This window comes from Ixodes scapularis, unplaced genomic scaffold, assembly GCF_016920785.2.
Source record: "Ixodes scapularis isolate PalLabHiFi unplaced genomic scaffold, ASM1692078v2 PGA_scaffold13__105_contigs__length_92229423, whole genome shotgun sequence".
NCBI lineage: Eukaryota > Metazoa > Arthropoda > Arachnida > Ixodida > Ixodidae > Ixodes > Ixodes scapularis.
The window spans coordinates 18815745-18836373 of record NW_024609839.1 but is presented as its reverse complement, the minus strand read 5'-3'; the positions used below and the strand labels follow the sequence as shown (position 1 = coordinate 18836373).

Sequence of the window (20629 nt, the reverse complement as noted above, 5' to 3'; positions counted from 1 at the left end):
GAGCACAACAAAATAACTAGGTATGTCCTCCATACAAAAAACCAAAAATATGTATATATTTGTTTTTTAAATATCACAGCGTAGGCTTAAGATGCTAGCAAAAATTAAAAAAAAATCAATCGATTACCTCAGTACATGAGAATGGCTCTTGATAAAATGACTAGAACAGAAGAACAATTTAGATGGCTTCCGGTTCGAGTGTATACTTTTTGTTCCATAGCACATGCGACTTCCATTTAGGACCCTAAAGTTGCATAAAAATCAAGCTACACTTCTTTTAGTTTAGGGCTTAAAACATTAAAACAAGCTACCATATTTACCAGACTATAGTCCACAATCCGGTGTATAATGTGCAAGGGTAAATTTCGGCTAAAAAGAAAAAGTATTTTCTTAGATAGTTCGCACTCGGTGTATAGTCCTCAGGGAAAACTTCAGGCTGAAGAACTCCACAAAAGGGATAGCTGCGGATGAATGTCTGGGGGCTTTCCGTGATCCGCTCTTCAGTCAATCGCAGAGCTCCTCAATATTAAGCTTGACCCAAGTTGGTTGCGTGCGGGCTCCCAAGCAAACACCATGTCAGATGCGAGGTATCGAAAGCCTGGGAAACAGACTGACGGCAAGAGGTTGTCTCGATTACTTTATCTCAGCATAAAATATCCAAAACACGGCAATCTGGCCTAACCAGTTTTGTATAATGAATAATCTTGAAACAAAAATTTAGAGTTCACACCTGTAGATAGACCGTACGGTGTAAAATATCAACATTTAGACATGTATAGTTTGTGCACTATAGTCTGGAAAGTATGGTAGATTTATTTTAGTTTAGAGTTAGAAAGTTAAGGGGAGACACTACCCCCAAAAAGTGAATGTTTTAACCACTTATCCGATCTAAATTACATTTACAGGGCTCGTTTCTATTGATGTTGAGAACATTTGTGCCAAATTTTGTTAACGTGGGTAAAGTACAGTAAGAATAGCAAACGTTCAAAGATGGAAGTGATCGTGCCTGCATAGGAAAACTATCGTTTTGAAATTACTTACAAATTTGTAGTTTTCATGTGTTTTATTGCTTTAGAACAGTTCAGAGCAGATAGCTATTCTTTATATTATACCATCTTTCATGACAAAAATGCCACTAAACACAAAGGCCGTTTTTTTAAATTTCCATTCTTTGTCCAAAATGCGAGTTCTTGAGCATGAAAAATGACAAAAATAAAAAATTCAAGCCACAGCTATCTTCCCCTTAAAATTTCACCCCAGAAAAACTTATAAAAATGAATCCAAGTTATGTAATAACAAAACGATAGTTTTCCTAATGGGAAATGTATGCCAAAAAGTGGATTGGAGAAAAATGCGTTCAAAGTGCTCCAACCTCTACCCTTTTCTTTAGCATCGGTGGATCGAAATAATTTATGAAAAATTAACTATGCAGTGTAAACTAATAAAAATTTCTGGGAATACTCTCTAGATGTTGGTGGATTTGGATATCACATTTTTGTCAAAATCAACTTTTTTTTTTGCAGAAATTGTTTTTTCTCTTTTAAAAGTTAAATGGGTGCTGTACTGAAATTTGGCTTCACAAAACAAGGCATCAGAAGCACACAGTGGGATGATCCTGCCTGGTTTCGTGCTATCAAAATCTCAGTTCAGCATCTTTTTGGTACTAGAGCGGTTGTTTGTTGGCCTCACTGATTTTACTCTCTTGCAACCTTGTTCAGTAATTTCATCCCAACTGGCCTCGGAGTAGTGCTGCTGGAGCCGAAAAACAACCGTTCTAGTACAGCAACTGTGTTTGCTGCCTTTTTCGAGTACTTTATATTAAAAAGCCAGTAAGCCACCATGATGGCAGCGATTCCGTCCTCTGCATTCTTCTCGGACAGGAACCGCTGCTTATCGACAGCGAGGTACAAAAAGTCAGCCCCCTCGGCGTCATTGCCAGAGTACACGACGCACGGCATTGCCGGGATGTCTTGCTCCTGTGTTAGCAAACAAAATCAATGCAATGTAACGCAGGAACCATGTGTGATAGTCTTCTTTGAATCACCACAGTTAACATATCACTATCTACCAGTGAGCTGGTCCAGTGTTATTTGTTATAGTTATTTATCTATGTGTAATATGTAACGCCCCCACCCCCTGCAGGCCTGATTATACTTGTGCAGAACGCAACTTAGACCAGTGGCAGTAAATCATGCTTTCCCAGCACTGAAAAATATGCAAGATTATCAGTGCAACAGGGACACCTGCATTATCTCTGCGATTAGTTAAATTTCGGCAATGCTAGCCAGAAGTCTGGTTCCAGATAGAGACCTAAACGTTGCTTTGGCTTGCTCATTGCAAAAAAGTCAGAATCAGTCAACAGCAGCCCATATTCTCCTTGTGTGATCTGATCTGCAATGACTTCACCTCCCATGTACATCTAGGCCAAAATATTTTGCTTTAGATGGTTAGAAATCTTCGAAGAAACTACTTTTGGCCATGATATTCTCAACCATCAGTGGGCCAGGAAAGACAGCCACTGTATCTTTTGTTACTTTCTAGAAAAGTGCGCAGTGCAGTGAATAGAGAGCTTGCTTGTCGAAGTTGTAACCAAACATGTGAAGCAGTGCCATCAGCACCGTATTGGCTCCCCTGAGACCAAGCGACTCCTAAACATCACTTCCAACTGCGTAACTTTGCTAAACTCTGATCTAGATGAAGGCTAAACTAGGTACAAGCATGAAATATGGCTCTATCTGTCGTGCAAGAAAAGTGCTAGTTTGTAATATACCGCATGCTTTGCTGCCATAGAAAAATGAAAATTAAAAACTTTAATAAGATGGATACATTCACAATTGCATAAGTGCACCAATGTTGCCTAAACATTTGCTTAGAAAGATTGTGCGCAAGGGAATTCATAAAAGTGCTAGGTTACATTCTGCAACCTATGCTAGGAAAGATAGTTGAGCGCTTACCTCCTCTCCAGCAAACAGATGTGACAGTGCCATGGTTTCCTAGACATTGTAAACCACAATCATCGTAGCCGCTACTGCCAAGATGTCTGAAAAATAGTAGCACCGTTCCAGTATAAGATTAGTAGAAATTCTCTGCAGTTTTAATGCCCTTGGCGCCGTGGAGGGCTCGCCCTCCATGGCGCTTGCCCACATGATTTTGCAACGTCCATCAAAGTTGGAGCTTCGGGTACTAACAGGAGTGTGGAGCTGGATGTAGTGCTGTACAAGCATACTCCTTGTAAGCGTCTAAAGCGCACTGGCGAAGCCTCTTGGCTCCAGCCGGTATCAGGGGCAGCAGAAGACGACCAAGACCACGCTAATGTTCCGAGCACGCCTACTTACAGCACCCGGCGAGTCGAAGCCACAGATTGGCGAGCATTTGTTGCAGTTAGTCCCACAACTACCTGGTGCACAAAATTAAGGAGCTTGGTTCTAAGCAATGTTTCCTGCAATCACACAGGTGTAATTGCAGCCACTGCACAGGTGTGACAACTGCTCAAGGTTGCTTTTACTGCTGAGAGCTACTGCCACCAGCCGTGCACTAGTGCGCCCCCTGTTCCACCGCTTCATGGTGGGTGTGTTGATGATGTGATGTTTTCGTTGCTTAGTGATTCCATACTTTATAATTATAACTTCAGATGTTCCTTGTTTATCAGCTATATTAAATAAAACTACTTTAATAAATAACTGGTGGAGCTCCCTGATTATAATATTCATTTTGCTTTAAAAAAGACTTGGCGGATCTGACCCATCGCAGTTGCTTCATGAGGCATCGCCAATGCGTCGCAAGTCACGTGCATTCGGCATCATGTGACGCCACTGCAGCACAAGCTGTTTCTGCCTTGTTCAATTAAAACATAATGCACTAGTAACATAATTATCTCCTTATTGCCTAGGTTGCCCAAACCACTAATACAAGGATTCTAAGGATTCCTTTTATGTGAAGAAGCTGAAATGAAAGGTCATAAAATGCAACAAAAAAACATGCTCCTTCATCGTCTTTTGCCCAGTACAAACTGACATGTCTAGCTAATTGCTTCAGAAGCTAAACGACGTCACAACGCACAAAATGAAGGCAACTGCATAACAACTCCATGGGTAGTGGATTATTCTGTCCGTCTTTTTCTGTATTATTGCTCTGTCGTGTTGGCATTCAATTTTGTTATCCTCTGCCTGCATTCCTCCAGGGCGATTTCTCGGCCACTAATACATATTATAGATTTTTCGAACCAATTAATTTGAAGGATATGAACCTCAGCTTTCCGAGTGGCACAGAGGCATTGCCAGAGCCTGTCCCACTCAAAAGATAATGAAAGCCCATCCCCTTCTCCGCTCGCGCTCGCTGTCTCTCTCTCTCTCTCTCTCTCTCTCTCTCTCTCTCTCCCCCCCCCCCCCAAAGCCTTCCATTTTGCTGGGGCCCCCTCTCCCCCATCCCCCTCATACAGCATTTTGTCATGGGCACCGCCGAATCCAAATTTTGGCTACGTGCCTGGCTTGCACCCATTTTTTTGTTTGTTCATTACTGTAGGATTCAACTGTAAGCACAGGGTTAATACAGAGTAAGAAATAGCAGCATACTCTTGTTGGCTAGTGCTGATGATTGGACCAGTTGGTAGACAATTATTAAAAATAAATTGTGAAGAATATGGGAACAGAGCATATGGACATGACACAGCACTGTGTTCATCTCCTCCTCCTTGTCTGTGCGACTCCCATTCTTTGTTTCTAATAATAATTCATTTTTAATGATTTTCTGTTTGGTATCATCCGTATGGGGGTTCACTGTAACGATCCACCTGCCATTGCATTCACTTTGGGGGCACCTCCCTCTTCCTTATGGTGCCATCGTAGAGGAAGTGCAGGGTGAGCGTCACTCTCACTTTCGTGGTGCAGCTCCCCAGATTCTCATAGGTTCAAAGCTGCCAGCCAAACGGAGTCAGACCTGCCAGCCCTGCGGGGTATGCCAATTCCACTCTTAAACGTTGACACCCACGTTTGCGTGTACCTAGAAAAAAGCTCTAACAGAGAGGAAACGCAATAATTGGCCCTTTTTGAATGCATCTTTTCCTTTTGCTGGGAACATAATAAAAGTCACAAGCTATTGTACATTCAGTGGTGCGGCTTAATTTATGATGAGCATTTTTTTTATATATAACTTCGAGCATTCAGAAAAAATATACAATATAATGGGTCGGACATAAATTGTTCCTGTGAACTATCCTATACATTTACCCATTACCTGATATCATGAAAGCAACAGAGCAGGGAAGGCTGTACTGCATGAATTAGAAATTTATAACCAATTAAAAGTTGGCATTTATCTCATTTATTACTATTGGCTATTATTTTTTGACAGAAAGAATAACTGGGCGAGGTGGTACGTCGGTAGTCTTTCAACACCATCGAATATTCAGGATCTTTTCGCATTTTTTTTATACTTTTGCTTTTTCTAGCTGCTCTGCTTTTTGTAGCACAATCGTAAACTTTGAAAGCGTGCCGCGTCGGCATACGCGAAGAGACCGCGCGTCTCTGCGGCACGGGCATAAGCATAGGCAAGAAGTCATGCTGCTCGCTCTTGTAACGTTTTTTCTCGCTTCCGCTTTACGAAACGAATTCTCGGCGAGCGGCTGCTGAGACCACACGGCAGAACTAGCATGACCTGTGGTTGCTTGAACTGCCGTCAGACTGCACTTGAACGCTCCGCAAAAGCGTCGTTGGACAAACGTCGCAGAACGGCGCCCAGAGCAGTCTCTCGGCTCCGCCGCACACGAATCTTTCTCGCTCTTTTCGCTCTTTTCAAATGACGTACGCTCTTTTCAAATAACGAAATAACACCGGGCAGAAGCATTGTTAGAATCAAGCATAGCTTAGCAAGCACATGGTACACGTACACGACACAGTTTGAAACAGCAAAGAACTTCGCAGAAACAAAATAGCTCACCGGCGCTTGCAGCAGTGTTGATGGACTGTCCGCAACTTGCGCTGGTAAGACGCAGCGTCTCCCAGCTCTCAATCATCGCTTGCTATTCTTGAACACGGTATTCGTAAGAAAGATATCTAAAATGCTTAAACGGCAAAAACGTAAAAAGGAAGCGATTCACGATGCCTGATCCCCAACGGTAGCTGATGGCAATAGCGATGGTCCTTGCGCAATCTTCAAAAGGCTCTTCTTTTTTTTTTTTTTAAAACGAAACTAAGCAAATTAGTATTACATTACTATTAATAGTGTCACTATGATGTTGTAGAAAGTTAACAAAAATTGAGCCTATCTTAGATTTTACCTAAACTTTAGGTTTTCTTTTTCTATACGAAACCGAAACTATAACTCAAGCACGTTTCGTTTGTTGTATTCGTTTCCGTGCGTGTGCGCGTGCATGCACCCGTGTTCGTATGCGCGTGTGGATACGTCCGCGTGCATGGTTGTTTATGCGTGCATCTGCGTCTGCGTGCGTTTTCGCGTGCGCATGCTTTCGTACGCGCGTGCGCGCGTGTATGTGTGTGTCTGCGTGCGCGCAAGCATGTCTGTTTATGCGTTCTATTGAACTACGCCAGCAAGAAAACCAATTGGATGTCCCTGGACACTGTAAAAAACACTAAATGATTTTATTATTATTTTTATTATTCAAATATGCCAACGTGAAGTCCAGTGGTTCTTCCTTAACTCTGCAGTAAACACTAGTTGATTGATTGATTGAGCTTTATATTTGCTGGTCGTAATTTGAGACAGATGTCAATCGGCCACTTCTGCGACATCCGTGGCCCTTCTAAATATCACGAACATCCGTGGCCCTTCTAAATATCGCGCTTCGAACGTACCTCGAGAAGTCCGACGCCTTGATTGTCGCCATTTCAGCAGTTTGATTATCAATATGATCAGTTCACTTACAGTACGTACAGTTCAAATTCTGCTACAACCAAATAATTTTTTTAATATGGTATGAAGAAACTTATGCGATTTTCAATAAAAATATTTTGCACTGAAAGTGGAAAGCTGAAGTACTGTTTTAGACAGAGGAAGGACTCGTACAACAGTCCAGGTCTTTAACAAAGTGGTAAATTAAAAAAAAAACAAAAAAACGCTTCCTTCTTTTCTGGTGTGTTCCTCCGCAACTCATCAATAAATAAAACAAAGTCGCATATTAAAAAAAAAAGACTGCGAAACGTATAAGTGGAACAAGCTTTTAGAAATTGAACAGATTTAGGCGGAACAGGTGATCAGCCTGCTCTAAATGCCCGTGTTCCATATAAAAAAATGAATTATAAAAAGAAAAAAACAAGCGTTCCACTTAAAATCCTTTGATCCGCTAAAGATTTCTCAGGACTTAGTCAAAATTTGTGGAACGCCAGCCTTATGCAAAATTTAACTGGAACCTAAGTGAAACAAGATTAAGAATGTATAGATGCCTCACGCTTTGAAGGTGCGTTGAAGACGCTTCCTTGTTTACCGGGAGTGCGCCACTTCTATAATCCTAAATAATACTAATCGCGCGCCTAAATTATACTTGAAGTGTCCATGGTTGCTTAGAGCGTACTTCGAGTGGGCTAGTAGTTATATGATCTAAACATACCTGGCAAGTATACTTGGATCATGGAAGGGCTCCCGCATGCCATATACTACTACTCCACTTTTTGTGATATTTTATTACACTCCCTGCCATACAGTACACTACAACTATATGTCGACTATACTTTTATTCCGCTCTTTTTCACTGAGACAGAAATAACTACGTCCCATTCGTATATCAGCACAACATACCCTTAGCAAAAAAAGCCTATATTTTAAATACATTCTAAATGCATTTAGTACATGCGTTTTTTCGAATTTTTTTGTCCGCACTTCAAATGCATTCGAACGTATTTTTTTAATGCACTAAAAGTATGAAGGAAAATATATTATAAATGCATTCAAATGTATTTTAGAATGAATTAAATTTGCACCACGAGGGCGTTCTAAAATGTATTCGAAATGCATTTCTGTATTTTATTTAAATGCCTTTTAGGTGTACAGTATTTATACGTTCTATTTATTTCTTACATAACGCTACTGAATATCCCCCGACCTCAAAAATGCAAGCCATCTAGTACAACAAATGCACAAATTAATGCTCACTCAGAGACCCCTCCCAGGATGCTAGGCACACAAAATAGAACTGTCAAGCACATTGAGCATTCACACAGATTGCAAGTAGAAACTGGTTTATTTTGTACTACCGGTACAATCGTAAACTATCCCCTCAGCCTTCTCGTTGTTTTATACAAAGCTTTATATTTAGACAACACCCTTCCCAAATTACTACAGAATGCACTTTTACGCTTAACAAAAGATAAGCACTTGCTACCAACAACACTCACACGTGCGACGAAGAAAGAAAACAAAAAAAAAACAAAAAAAAACAGAGGAGACAGAACTAGTGACTGAGGTCCTTAAAGGTAGAGAAAAAAAAATAGTTTCCTCTTGCACAACTTCTGGAATACGAACGTTGCCCGGACGCACATGTAAACAAACATTGAAAACAAAGCCAATTAATAACCCACGCATTTCGAAAAAAAAACGAAAAAAAAACGCTTGCCGTGTGCTGTCGAAGATGAGCTGGCGCCCGTCCGTTTAGGCCGGCGGCCGTTAGCTAAATATCTAACTCGATGAAGGCAAACACGCGTCCGGCACTGGCGAATGCCGCAAAAAAAAAAAAAATGTGGTCGGTCTCGGAACTAAGTTTTTCGCCTTGTAATCGCCTGGTCGTCATTCGGTCATCCCGCGAAGGCCTGTAGAATCGGGAAGGCGTCCGGCACACCTGCTGACCGCCAGAAGGCACCGCAAAGTTGCGCAAGAGGTGCCGCAGGATAGCCAGGCGGGCGGGAATGTGGGCGCCATGTTGACTCGGCTGCTGCTGGCCGCCAGTGGCGGGCAAATGGCAGCCATGTTGAATCGGCCGTCTCTTCACGTTAGGAACGTGCACCTCGGAGCTTGAAAAGCTACACGAATGATGGAGAAACGTATCGTGTGCTTTTCTTGAAGAGTCATGCAGCCCTCCAGGAATTGTTCGGTGAAAATCCAAACGTTTTCCGGCTAAAAACGTAGAAACTCACGGGGTCGATGGTAGAGACCTGGATCGCTAGGTTGGACATTTGAGAAAAGGTACATGGAAGTGACGTAATGCAAAGGAGGAGCGTATCGTAGCAACACTCACGTGGCGGCTCTGCCCACTTTGACGCCGCTACGTCATCGCAAACTTGACACCCGTCACCCGTTTCAGCGACGTCCGGAGCCAACCGCCGACGAGCGGAAGTAGTTACGCATTCCCTGAGGCGTCCCTACGCGCGGGATACGGGGTAGGATTTACTACGACGCGGGGAGCAGTTCCTGCGTTTAGCGAAGGAACGGCAACCAATCCTGTGCGTCGCTGGCCGTCGCATCTGTTCTAGTGCAGGTAAAAGTATTGAAAAACAATCGAAACCTTTTGGGCGTTGTTAAAACAAACCGCTTTTTTGTACCCTTTTGCAATACATTTAAGAATTAATTGGAGAGAAAGTTGTTCCAATATTATGCGGGATGTGCGCTACGCGCCTTCTTCAAACCAAAATGTCGAACCACGAGGAGCCGGGTGTGCCGGGGGCAGCGGAGGGGTCGGCGGAACCAACGGGGAGCGCGCGAGTGACGGCTGCTTTAGTCAGAAACAATTTTTTTATCTTTCGAGAACTTGCTATTGCTGTGCTCATATAAGAATGTTTGGCGCAACATCTGTGATATTTTTTTTCAAAGTGGTCCAGTGTTTATATGGTGGTATGCTAGTCAGAAAATATTTATATTTTTTTTCCTTTCGTAATTTAACTATTGTGCTCAAATAAGACCAGAGTGTTCAACAAGATATCTGTGATATATACTTAAGATTGCCCAATTGCTTACATGGTTCCAGTCGATGCTCAGTTTTACATCCAAGAATGAAATATTACATTCCATGTTATCACACTTTTATTCATGAAGTCACAAGTTTTTCTTTAAGAAATAAAGCAATTTTTAAAACAAACTACATGTGCACTGTCTTGAGATAACACAATCACCTAACTTTGATGAAGTACCATAAAAGAGATAATAAAATGGAGCAGAAGGCAAGACGCTTTGAAGCATTTGTAAAATGAAACAATGTCCATGACAACAATATCCCTGGTTCAATCAGCAACTAAGAAAGCAATCTCTGCAAAAGCAAGCATTCCTTTCTAGGGGTAGTCTAAATTACTTCTGAGTTCTTTGCAGGGGCAATCCAGATGACCTGTTGGTTTGGCAACTAAACCTCCGAACCTTTTCTGTCACTGTCGACTGCGTCTCGTGCCTTCTGCTCATAAAAATAAAAAAAAGGCTGTATCGATTTCACCGCGATGCACTCGAGACGTATCCGGAGGCAGCACGCTGGCTGTGCGACGAACTTCACAAGGTGTAGGAGCTGAAGAGAGTATGTAGCTTGTGGACGGCCATGACTGTGGGGCAGGAAGCGAAGTGTGCACTTTACGGCTTCCACGGGGAGGGCTTCACTGAGGGCAAGGATGTGACGGGGTCCTTGGTGGTCAGGACCTCAGTCGTGGTGACGAGAGTTTCCCTGTCGCTAGCGGCGTCTGTGCTGGGCACCACCGCAGCGAGGGCGCTGAGGGGCTTCCCGACGGTGTCCCTGGTGGTCGGGACTACCGTCGTGGCGGCGGACCCCTTGCGTGTGGCGCTCCTCACGGGCACGTCTGCGGCGGGTTCCGAACCGGGCGACAAGGCGCTGCCTCAGAGCCTTCCCCCTGTCCGAGAGGCCGACCGGAAGGCCGACCGGAGGCCCGGCAGGAGCCAGCCTCTCGGGAGCCGACGCTGACCTCTCCGAGCTCGGCTCAGAACCGTCCGAGCTCGGCTCAGACTCCAACTCTGACTCTTCAGGGTCGGAGTCTGACTCCGGTTCTGGCTCGCTCGATGCAAGGCAGATGTAGTGGAGCACTGCACATGCCGAAATAATGGCGGTGGCTGTTGAAGGGTGGTAATACAGAGCCCGGTGCCTTTGCAGACACCGGAATCTGTTTTTCAACAGCCCGATGCAGCGCTCCACAACAGACCTGATCGAGGAATGCGCCTTATTAAACCGGCCGCAAGCGGTGGAGGTCGCGTGGTTCCCGGGGACCGGGGTGATGAGCCAAGGCTCCAAGGGGTAGCCGCTGTCACCTGCACATGTAGAGGATGGAACATATTACATTCTTTACTTTTTAAAATGAAAGGCAAGAAAACAGCAAAAACAGCTGTGTGCAACTATGTCAATTATAATGTAACTTAAGTGTGACTAAAAAGTGTGTTAATATTTCTGCACTACAGTATCAGTTTATATTATGATTAATTAGCACTAGCTTGCCTGCAAACTCCCTGTTATTTCATGTAACTATGTGTTTTCCTGGTGGGTTGTATGGGATGTGTGCACGATTCCTTAGGGGTGCTGTGTTGTATGCAAGTGCATTATTAGGCCCTTGTATCCGACAAATAAAAGCTCTGTTGCTTTTGGGAGTGTGGCCGTGACCTTAGGCACGGGCAGAGCAGAACACGCTGGCCTTGTCTTTGGCAAGCGGGGGGATAAGGCGCCAGTTCGACGAACCTCTTTCCTAATCATCGGTGGAGTTGGAGATGGGGAAAAGAGAGGGGGTGGTTAGATTAGAAAGGAGTCAGGTCCTGTTGGGATACGGAGGGTCTAGTAGGAGGAGCTATATAGGCAGACCGAAGAAGAAGGGTCAGGGAAAAGAATCCAGTGTGTGGGACAGAGACGACCCGAGGACAGATTTGGCGAGCCCCAAGCGGCCAAGGAGGAATTGATCCCATTCCGTACAAACTGACGACCGTCAAAGCGACCAGGCGAGCCCCCAGGTATCAGTGAAAGAGCTCCAACTTCATGCGAAAACCAACCAGCAAGAGGGTAACAGGCAGACAGTAACAGTGAGTGGGCCGAACCGGACAGCGACTCGCACTGCGGTCGCATGCCTTGCATAGTCTATCAGTGTCGTGAGATTGGTGTAGTGTGGCTTTCGTAGCCTGCAGAGTGTGAGAGTTATGTGGACATAAACAGAGGTTAATGGCCAAACTTTGGGTGCTATCTCACTTCAAGGAGTTCCAGCAACTGTGTCTGTGTGCCTCACAACAAGCACAGTACGTGTGGTACTGTGGCTTTCAAGCAGTGGGAGCCTCCGTGTGCGTAAGGAATGAATTTAGTATGCTCACCAAGCAGGAACCGGCCGTCGCGTGGCATCTGCCCTTGCTCGAGTTGGTTTCGGAGCCAGGAAAATTGCCACGCGAAGGAGTCGTGCACCGACCTGGGATACCGTGGGTCGATGCACATTATCCGGCAGTCGGCGTCACACACCTGAAAGTGAGAGAGATATTGACATGTAATTACCTGAATCCACAAGTAGTAGATTGTACTTATGGTTCACAAAGCAGTCGCAATTTCAGAACCTTTAAGTTATTTTGTCTGACACATGGATGTCAACACACCTTCCTGGATGCAAGGTACAACTAACTACCTTAAAACAAAAATAATGTGTTTTTTTTTGTTTTTTGTTTTTTACGGAAGTTTGCACGTTTTGAAACCAAAAATAAGTATTATTTTTGGGAGAAGAGTCTCACGGCTCACATGCTACGTAGAGCACACGCTCGCGCAGTCGTGAGACCCCACAGCCCGCAGTCATAAAACGGCATACTTAAACCGTATCGGCAATACGTTTTTTTTTTTTTCTACAGATTTGGGGCGCGTTTTGACAACGTAACATGAGTGTACTTACCACCATCACGTTGAGGGCGTAGAAGTACTTACGGCACCAGTACGCCGCCTTCGTGACGGTGGGGTCGTTCTTGGACGGGCCGACGATGGAGACCATGGTCCCGTCCACGCAACCGATGACGCCGGGTATCCTGCCGAGCAGATTGAAGCCCTTCTCCGCGTCGAACCTCTCGCTCGGCGTCTCGGGGAAATGGATCCAGCCACGCTGGACCCCGAGACGACGCACGATAGCGACGGACACGGCGCGGACCGCAACGCTGACTGTCTTTTGGTCCCGCGCTACGTGTTCTCGCTCGCCACCATGCCTTGGAAGCTCCCCGTGCCGTAGAAGCGCAGTGCACACAACACTTGAAGCTCCACAGTCATGACGTGGTACGCACTCTCCTCACCTCCGGTTCCTCGCGAAGTTCGCCGCACAATCACCGCACCACGATCTTGGGCAGGCGGTATTGCTTCCGAAAGATCTCCTCCGGGAGCTCGAATGCATCGCGGTGTTCCCGATACAGCCTTTCGGGCGAAAAAAAAAAGCTCTATTAAAGAAAAAGTCGAAGTGACGAGACGACGACGCCTCGCCGCCGAAAACATGCTGCCAATGACACCTAGTTCCGAGCAAGTACCTTTTGAAACGTACTCGGTACAAAACGAAACGTCATTTTGTTGTCACGTCCGGTAGCCGACTCCGCCCAGTTTTGCCGACTCCGCCCACATTTTTCTAGGGAAATTACGTCACTTTTGTTTCCAACCAATCAGACGTGATGACGTCACTTCCGTGTACTAAAAAAAGGTACATGTACAATGTCGAACCTAGCTATCCTGATGCACGCTGGCCTCCTACTACAGTGCTGCCAACCGTAAAAATAAAAAGTGGATTTTTTTTTCGGAATGGGGCGATAGAGAGTAAAATGTGTACATAAAAAAAATTCTTGCTCGAAATTTGCCTTGCTTTTTCAAGTCAGGTTTTGGCGAAGCCTACCTCGTGTAGCAACATTTAACGTTTATTTAAATTATGGCAAGCCAAATTATGTATTATTGTTGGTGTCGGTCGCGCTTATAGGGAGTATTCACTGGGGACATAGCTCTGTGCCCGACTGCTCAGCGCGTGCTGACGGCGGGCTTTCACAGTTCTTTTGCAACGTGCATTTCGCACCATCAAGAGCGTCGGTCTTAGCAGCCTATGAATGTGAGCTCGTTCTGAGCATGAGCTCTATCCTTTGATTTCCTTCTCCCAAGACTCTGACTGACTGCATGAGCTCTAAACATCGACCTCAAGTATATCGTCCAGTGAGTACCCTCTATAGCATTCCACGACTTTATGTATAAGTGCAGTTGGACTGTGCCTAATTCATATTTACCATAATGTATTTTTGTAAATGTATTTACAATATATTTTTGAAAATATAATTTAATTCAAAGCAAAGAAAATTTATATTGACCAAAAATATGTGAAATGCATTTTGAATGTACTAACATCGCATAAATGCCTTTAAGTGTACTTGAGGTGTTCTAAAAGTACATTTTAGAAAACATTTATTTTTACGTATTTAGAGAAATACATTTTAATAATATACGAAGGACAAAAAATGCATTTTAGTGTACATTTTAATGCATTTAGAGACAGAAAATACGTTTAAATGCATTTGAAGTACATTTGGATATATTTCGAACGTATTAGTTTTCACTGAGGATTGCTGGTGGCATCCCTGGCTTCGAAGCTAGACCATCCTAAGTCTCCCTGGACGGCTTCGTTAGCCACATTTCCGTGGCAGCCCAGAGCCTTTCGTCCCACTGCTCGTTGTCGTCGCTCCAGAAATTCTTGTAAATCACCGGGGACGCACACTACAGCATTCGCGAAAGCCAAGCCCGGAACTATTACTGCCTTCCACACTTCCCGTGTAACTAGGATCCTATTGCAGCTCCAGAGACTTCTTTTTCGGAGGACGTTGGCCCCTCGCCCTGCTCGAACCTGCCATCTGGTGGCAAGCGTTTTAACCTTCTTTCGCGCTACGCGGTAAACCGCGGCTGGGAGTTTCTTCTTTTGAGAGCGGCTTTTGGTTTCGCGGATTGGTTTGCCATTCCTTCGTGATGTGCGGTTGGCGAAAGAATTGTGACTCGAGGAACAGCAAAGGTAAGGCGTGAAGTGCGCGAAGTAACTGGGTATCGGTTCTCTCCCATTGATATCGCAGTGCTGACGATGAGAAGACTGAGCTTTCGAAAAGCAAGTTTCTCTACGTGCGGCGGGAACCTGGCTTCGGAAATAAACACAGTTCGCGGAAAGCTCGTGTTACGCTTTTATTTGCTGCTCCTTTCGTCCCGTACAAGAAATGTAGCGTCCTCGTTAAGTCTTATGGAGCTCGATTTGCTCATTTCAGGGCCACCGTAATGAGATGCAGGCGACGGAGGAACTATTTGCTCCCCTGCTTCAGGGACGAAGGTTTCTCCATTTCTAAAGGAACATAGGTTACAAGACCGTTCCTCCCCTTAGGGAGGACTATCCATACCCTTTTTTCTAAAAGTGTGGCGCCATCAGGCTGCAGTACCAGTAGCACGTAGCTGGGCCCGTCACTCTCATGTTTGCTTTGATCGAAAGAGCGCGTTTTCAGGCACGGAAGTACAAAAGAATTTTTCAGGTCCGACTGCTCTCGTGCCATCATCGAAATAAGTCGCGTTTTCGGATCACACCTGAACAGCCACAGTGCTGCCTGCCGGCGTCTGTAGACGCTTTCAGGCAGCTGTAACCCAGCTCGGAGTCAGATAGCGCCGCCGCACCTTGCGCGCGTTCGATTGATATGCGGATACCCTTAAAAAAAATCTTTGTGCAGCCCCGCGAAGTGATAGCGTAAAGAAATGCTGCGGCCGTGGCCATGCACTACATTGCGCACACTGGAACACTCTTCTGTGGGCAGGTATGGATAACAGTAGGTCGTGGGCGTAACAACCTACCAACCAAAACAAAACTAAAACTGATGTCACATTACCGTTTCTATTTTTTTGTGATGCAAATTAATTATATGCGCACTTCATTATTAACGTTTAAAACAAAATGAAATTAACTTCTATTTTTTTTTTTTAGAGTAAAGAAACTGTAATCAGTTCATTGCAGACGAATTCAAGTAAAAGAGACATAACGAAAGTCTTATTGGCACCGATATCACGATAACCGTCCTCGCCGAGCTTTGGGTTCCGCAACGTGTCGTGATCGTTCTAGCGGCAGCTCTGGCCCCGAAACGTAACTTTCCCGACAATATTTGCTTCTATTTGCTCCGCCATGTTGGTGCTGGTGCAAAGCAGACGCAAAGACCCATCATCATGATTCAAATGTGCGACTTTCTCAGCAATAGATTCAGATTCGGTGTTATGAAGCTAACCCATGCTTTGGTTTGTTGCGAACTGTTTAAACATTTGTGTACGACGAAAAAACGTTTCCTGTGATTTCAGATAAAGCTTCAGCCAACTGACCAGGCACGTAGCCAGGTAGGAGGTGGGGGAGGCGGGCCCATCGGGCCCGCCCCCCCCCCCCCCCCCCCGAAATCTTCCATTTTGCTGGGACCTCCTCTCCTTCTCCCCTCCATACAGCCTTTTGTCCCCCCCCCCCCCCCCCCCCCGCCTTCCATAACAAAATCCTGGCTACGTGCCGGTAACTGACAACCATGACTTTAAGCACCAATATGGGTAAGTGTCGTTACTTTGAAGCGTAGTCTATTTAGTGGCTCGTGTACCCTTAACGAAGAGCTGATTGAGGCGCCGATGCTACTGAACACTTGCTGACGAGGAGCCCTCAGAAGCTCGCGCGCAACGTGCAGGAGATTTAAATTAGATATCTCGCTCCTGGCAGACGATCAGCGAGAGCACAGAGGAGTTTCTGCAAGAGACCACTTTTCGCGTGCCGCTCACATGTTCAGGATGCCGATGTTCTTGTAGCAGTCGGGTCGGCTGCTGCGGTACTTCTTGAAGGCCGTGACCCCATGCGGAAGGGCGTCCTGCCCTCGTGCTGGTAGAGCGCGTGAAAATCGTCGGCGCTGAACAGGTGCACCAGCGAGTAGCGGCCGGGCAGCTTCTCAGCCACGATGGGGCCGTACTGGCGGTGCATGTCCAGCGCCGCCTCGTGCCGCCGGTCCGGGTGGTATTTGCCTGGGGGCGGGACAGCCGCGTCTTTCACTATTGGTGGCGAGTTGTTCTTGGTGGCGCCCTCCTCCGGTTCCCTTTCGTGACGGCATTACCTTGCGTACAACAAGTGCGATGGTGTTTGTAATGAGTATGGTGGAAGATTGAAATATTTGCGCTTTGGTGCCACCTCTGCCAACACCGTCAAAATTGAAGTCCTTACATTCCTCTTATTCCTGTCGATGACAAATCCTTTGCTGACGTCATATTCAGCATTCGACCAATCGCGGCAAGTAGACTACAGCGAAGCTTTCGATCGCGTGCCTCGCCATTGGCGCCGAGGGAGATCAAAAGCGTCGCTGCAGTCGACGTTCCAGATTGAACAAACCATAGCTTCCTGTCTACTGATAATGCCTGCCCAATCTCTGAACCACAACGAGAAATATCTTAAAATCACAGCGAGGCGGGTCAAATCTTGCAAATCACGGCGAGGTAAATCCTGGTCGTAGCGTTACGAACGGGAACCATAAGATGGCACCACCCAAACATCTCGGCGCTAATACAGAGTTTAAGGGAACCGTTTTTGCATATCCTCTACGGTACAATGGGCCCTCCGGTACGTACTGCGCATGTGCGAAGCTTCTGCGGTGGGTGACCAGACTTGGAAGTAATCCGTTACAAGTAACGGAATTACTTGCAATTAATTACTTTTCTAGTAATTTCGTAATTAATCCGTTACATTTCTGAAAATACAATTTGTAATCTAATTTCATTACTTTTTCAGTAACGCGTTACTGAAATTACTCGCTACAATTCTTCCGCCTCGTCAAAGGAAAAAAGAGAGAGGAAAAAGGGCGATGCAACAGCCTTCGCGTTTTTGGCATGGTAACACAAGACGGGGGTTCGCTCGCGAAGAGATCCAGTGCTGGCGAAGGAAAGGAATTCACGGAAACCGCGGCAGCCCAACCAGAGCCCGTTTCTGGACTTGTTCGTGCGGGCAGTCAGGCTAGGAGGATTCGACTGTCTACATGAAGGCAAGAAGCTTTGACTTGGAAAACGAACGGACTGCGTCGAGCGCACAAAAGAGCAGAAAACTAATGGCCCATAAAACCATCGAGTGGGAGTCGTGGAGAGTACGAACGTGGACACTGTGACCGTGGTGCAGATGTCCGCTCACCCCTTCCCCCCCCCCCTTCTTTCCGCCCCACAACCTGCATGTTGTCCCCCAAAAAGCAATCAGCATATTTCTTTTTTTGGCACACGAGACCGTCCTTTGCTTTTCAATGTTCTGCCTACACACACCCACCCCGCAGACAAAAAAAAAATTGTAACGAGATCTTGACCCTGTTCATCTTTGACAGCGCTGTGAAAGCTAAATACTGGCTTTACCAACCAGCTTTGTGGTGTCTGTCACTTGACTTCGCGCTAGCGGATGCGTAAGGCACAAACATAAGGGAAGCGATGGCAGCAGCTCATTGGAACAGAAAACGAATGTAGCATCTGTCAGTTCAAACAGTAACTTTAGACAACAGGCGATAAGGTGGCTGGGGAGCACAGCCAAAATGGCTTGGGACTTCGAAGCTGAACCCATATTCCTAGAAACGAGAATGTTGGGGATTGTGCCTACGGGAACTTACTCCGGCATTTTAGGGAAAGGGAACACAGCCCGAGTTTTCTGAGAATAAACAGTGGCTGACTTGGACACAGTAGGGTGCCTCCACAGGAGTTAAGGCAGCGGAAGGCGGCTGTGAACGCGTGAATTACATTGAAGCCTGCTGTTCACTGAAAATTGGGCTTTTTTTAATATTCTCTAAACGGAAAAATCAGCTTGGCTGAAAGATTGTTCATGAATATTTCGTGTGAAGTTTCAGTTTTGATTAGTTTGATAACCAAGAAAAAAGATCAAGTGGGTCAAGGCCGGATAACAACGTTCAACAAGCGGTACTCTGAAATCTGCTCAAACGCAAGTACTTCATGTACGTCTTACAGCCAGTTGGTTTTAGTGGCTAAACGAGTCCCTATTTAGGCATTATATAGCAACCGTAGAAAAACCACATCTTCAGGAGAATCGTGTTCTAAAGTTTTCCGTTGCCATATTTCGAATGGTGTGCGTGCCTCCGCCACCCATGTGCAATCGTCACATGTTCATGGGCTTCAGTTCTGTCCCGGGTGGACAGCGCTAGATTCGTTCATATCGAACACCTGTTCCAGTCCTTTTGAGCTTTATAGATCTATCGTCGCAAAATTATTATCCTAAATAATCGGTAGATATAGTAGTGAATCTGTTTTATTTTTGATGGGACCCGAAATTCCCCCCACAAACACGCAGTAGATATTGCAGGTATTTCGCGTGTTTCTTTAAAGTAACGCAAAAGTAATTCAGTAAAGTAACCAAGTAATTATTCAGTTACTTTTTACGGGAAGCAATTTGTAACGGTAATTCATTAATTTTTAGGCCAAGTAATTGTAATTGTAATTAATTACTTTTTCGGAGTAACGGGCACAAGTCTGTGGGTGACACATGCGCAGTTTGTATCGGAGGGCCCATCGTACCGCGGAGGATGTGCGAAAACGGTTCCCTAGAACTCCCTAATATTCAAATGGTGTAACCGCCGAGTGCAACGGTCACATGAACAGCGAGTGATTTGAAAGACATTTCTATTGGGGCGGGAGAGACTTGTATGTAACGCGTTACGAGCTGCGTGTTACGTACTATTCGGTACTTTTGAAGTAACATAAACTTATTACTCAACAAATTTTCATTTTTTTGTTTTTGTTTTTTAACAAGAACAATGTCTGCATTTGTCAGTGCGACCGCAACACGCCTAGTCATAGCCTCCTCTATACGGAGAAAGCCTGGCACATCGATGACGGAGCCATAAGGCACGCGGTTGCAGGAAAACCGAGAGGAGGAGCGCGCGAAAGGTGAAAAATATGGTAGCGCAAAGCAGAAAGGGCAGTGATCAGAGCCGTTTATACTGAGAGAGTTTGGCCTTCTTAAGGAGATTTTGACAGTCTGACAACCACAGCAGCGTAGTCTGACAACCGGGGGATGACTACTTCCATCCGCCATATTGTGGCTCTGACTCATAGGAACGTTACGCGATTTCTCAGGAATGAACAAGACAAAGAAGTAACGCCATATTGTGTTATCGCGAAATCCGCTTGTTCTAGCGGCCATCAAGCTCCGCACATCGGCCAAACTTTCTCAGTATAAACGGCTCTGGCAGTGATAGTGTGCGAGCGCTTGGGTCGTGCAGCGGCAGCTCCCCGAACCACGTTTGTTTACGAGTTTTCGTCACCATCGTTTTCGTGCTCCGTACAGAGGATAGCCAGAGGAAATGTATTAACTGTATGAGCGCGCCTGCAAAGCAGGGAACATGTGAGTGCTCGGCTCGCACGCCTAGCATTGCCTTCGCGCGCACGTAGGAAGAAACGAGCTATTTCTTTCACTTCGTTCAAACCTATAGGTGAAACGAAATATATGGTCCATGAATCGCCGAACACTCCAAGCACCAGATAGCGAACTTTCCGGGCAGTTCGTCGCACAACCTCCAGGCCAGAGATGGCAAGATTACTTTGAAAAGGTAATTAAATTCCATTATTAATTACTTTTCTGAAAACTGCAGAAATGTAATTAAATTACATTACAAAGTACCGCAGACTAAAGGTAATTACATTACATTACAATGACTCTCCAAAAGTAATGAAATTACTTGGAAATTACTTTCTACTTACTTTTGAATACCT

The 20629-nt window shown here is 45.3% G+C and overlaps 1 pseudogene; it reads right to left on the bottom strand.

Moving 5' to 3' along the window:
• LOC120846558 overlaps positions 1 to 20629 on the bottom strand; it is a 148672-nt pseudogene that overhangs the window by 81114 nt on the left and 46929 nt on the right.